This window comes from Jaculus jaculus, unplaced genomic scaffold (assembly GCF_020740685.1).
Source record: "Jaculus jaculus isolate mJacJac1 unplaced genomic scaffold, mJacJac1.mat.Y.cur u25, whole genome shotgun sequence".
NCBI lineage: Eukaryota > Metazoa > Chordata > Mammalia > Rodentia > Dipodidae > Jaculus > Jaculus jaculus.
The window spans coordinates 1,673,369-1,676,431 of record NW_025423515.1 but is presented as its reverse complement, the minus strand read 5'-3'; the positions used below and the strand labels follow the sequence as shown (position 1 = coordinate 1,676,431).

At 45.2% G+C, this 3,063-nt stretch overlaps 1 long non-coding RNA gene across 2 annotated transcripts; it reads left to right on the top strand.

The window, feature by feature from the left end:
- Nucleotides 1-480: 480 nt before the first annotated feature.
- On the top strand, nt 481-2,598 carry LOC123457554. 2 transcript variants are annotated; one of them, XR_006635041.1, is made up of 4 exons: nt 481-496; nt 629-786; nt 1,299-1,427; nt 2,540-2,598. It is a non-coding gene; the product is annotated as an uncharacterized LOC123457554 (long non-coding RNA). The 2 variants fall into 2 exon arrangements; XR_006635042.1 differs by having other exon boundaries at nt 1,299-1,423; nt 2,540-2,595.
- Nucleotides 2,599-3,063: the final 465 nt, after the last annotated feature.

Genomic DNA, 3,063 nt, shown 5'->3' with positions numbered 1-3,063 from the left:
AGCTAAACAGAACACAGCTCTGCCCTCCCCTCAGGGCATGCTGGCCCCTCCCCCACTGCAGCTGCTGCGCTGGTCCAGGGAGGCCCACGAGCCCAGGCTGGCTTGAGCTCAGTGATTCTGCTGCCTCCACCTCCACAGTGCCGGGATGACAGGAGAAGTCTGACTTGCCCTGTTTAGGCTCTTTTTTGAAGTGAGCTTTGAAAACCACTGAGACCCTTGGACTACACCTGATATTTTGTTTAATATTTTCAGGATCTTTGGCTCTGCAAACAAACTCCAGATGCATGGGACACTGCTCATCTGGCTTTATGTGTGTTTGATTAAGGATTGTTTAGTGATCTACATTGACTCAAAAGAGAGCACACTATGAACCAGACATGTTCTTTCCACTGATGTTCCAGATGCAGCCCACTGGTCTCAACTTCACTCCAATGTTGGTGTTCTCTGGAGTAAAAGACATGGGACTTTCGGGGATCTTTGCTCTAGGCCACCTGAGGTGGGAAGACAATAAAGGACGGACACCCCTCCACTGGTTCTCCTCCTGCTGCTCCAGTTATGAAGACCTTGGATGTTCATATTACTTTGTATATGTGATTTTTTAAATCTATTTTCTTTATTTTCTGTATAGTGTGTCACTCAAGCCCAGGCTGTCCTGGAACTCACTCTATGGAAACACAGAAGCCACAAACTAGCAGGGATCCTCCTTCTTCAGCCCAGATGATGACCTCACTTGTGGCTCAGTAGCAGAGGAAAGCTTGCATGAGTCCTGCAACAGGTTGCCCACAAGTGAGTACTTATTTGTACCCATCCCTGGTGGGCATAGGCCCTATAAAGGAATGTTGACTGATATACCTGTCCCATCACAGCATCCATGCGTGGAGACCTTAACTGTGAACAGGCCTCAAATTATGGACAGTATGGAGGATATGAGAATATTCCACTGAAATGCCAGTACCTTTAACTATTTTCCACCTGTGCTGGCTCCCCTGTGACCTGACTCTCCATGAACCCAGGGAGCAGCTTTGAGTGGCACCTGAGGGCAGATGACGGAGAATGGAGTGTCAAAGGAGAAAGTGGGGGAGGAAGGGCATTACCATGGGACCTTTTTATAATCATGGACGTTGTTAATAAAAACGTTGAAAAGAATAAAGAAGACTCTCTTTAACATCTTAGTCTTGTGGTCTTGGTCATTAATTCGAACTCGCAATATCTGCTGCATCACTTATTACCCATCACCATAGTGACGTGACCTCTGCTGCAGCTTGACCACACTCTTCATCATTTTGTTCCACACTCAGGGACTTCATTATTTCCTTTAGACATTCAGCCATTTTCAGGATATCCCCATACTCACCAAGAGGACCCCACTTTTCAAAGAAGTATGCCACGTAGAGGAAGACAGCAGCCTGGGAGTCCCTCCACAGTAAGTAAGTAATAAAAAGTTTCTGTGGATGTCCATAGCAGCTGGAACAGAAAACCTCGGCTTTGGGCTGACCAGGTGTCTGTTGTCACCAGGGATGATGTTTCCCAGCGTTTCCGAGAATGCTGCTGCTGTCCAGGAATATCATGGAGCATAACTCAAACCCTAACCCTAAACTTAGCCTTAAACTTAATAATCCTAACCCTAACAACCCTAGTACCAACCCTAGATTTAACAATCCTACTTTAATAACCAACAATTCTAACCTTAACCCTAATCTAACCCTAATAACCATAACCTTAGACCCAACACTAACAAACCTAACCCCAGTTCTAATCCCAGCCCTAACCCTAAGTACCTGAACCTTAGCCTAACTACCTAATAAAAATCATTATTATAACCCCAACCTGAACAGGGATCCTAACCTTGGGCCTAATTGAAACCCTAACTTAACCCTAGGCCTCATCCTAACCCTAACAATAATCCTAACCCTTACCCTAACCCTAACTCTAATGGAAACCTTAACCCTAGGCCTAACCCTAATAATAACCCTAAACAAAGACCCAATTGAAACTCTAACCCTAACCCTCACTTTCAGCCTAACTTAAACCTGATCCTGTACCCTAACCCTAACCCTGACAATAACCCTGACCATAGGTGTTATTGAAACCCAAAACCCAACCCTCACATTCCTAACCCTAGGACTAACCACTGCGGAGTGTAGAACTTTCCTCCTCCAGGCTGTGCTGGTCCTTCACACACTACAGCTGCTGTCTGGAGGACCAGACGCAAAGAAAATGTGTGTCTCACTACAAGCCTTATATTTGGCCAGCCAGGCCAAATGAGCCAATGGATAGTCAATAGTGACATGTCTGTTACGGGGGAAACCAACTGCCCTCTAATTTGATTGAAGGCCCTGCTCCATGGGAGGGAATACATCTCTGATACTGAAAACCTACAACAGGGGTAGTCATGAGTGCTTGGGGTATGAGGTCTGCTGCTGTCTGGCTCAGTGTATATACTATGCCCACCAAACTGCCCAGTCAGCACTTCTCTTAATGTTCATACCCATAAATTAATGCCACTCTCACTTTTGGTTAAAGAAGCTTCTCTTTTCAGATGGCAGTGACCTCGGGGTGACTCAGAAGGCATCACGGTGCCGAGAAGTGACAGAGGAGTGCTCTGCACCGAGATATCTCTATCACACCTTCCAAGGCTCAGGGTCCATTGCGGAAGAGGTGGTAGAAAGAATGTAAGAGCCAAAGGAAGGGTAGGACTCCTTACAAGGTGCTCCTCCAGACACAAAATGGCCTGGATATCCATGACCTCACAGTGCCTGACTCTACCTACACAAGACCATCAATAGGAGGAAAAGATAAAAATAAAAGAGAGACTGATTGAGAGGGGGAGGGAATATGATGGAGAGTGGAGTTTCAAAGGGGAAAGTGGGGGTAGGGAGGGATTGCCATGGGATTTTGTTTACAATCAATGAAGTTGTCAATAAAAAGAAAAGGAAAAGAAAAAAATTAAAAAGCAACAAAATTATTTAAAGGCAAAACAATACAAAATAAAAACAAAACCAAGCATTTGAAAAGAAAGAAATGTGTGTCTCTACCCAAGCTGAACTGAGCTCATGTGATCCT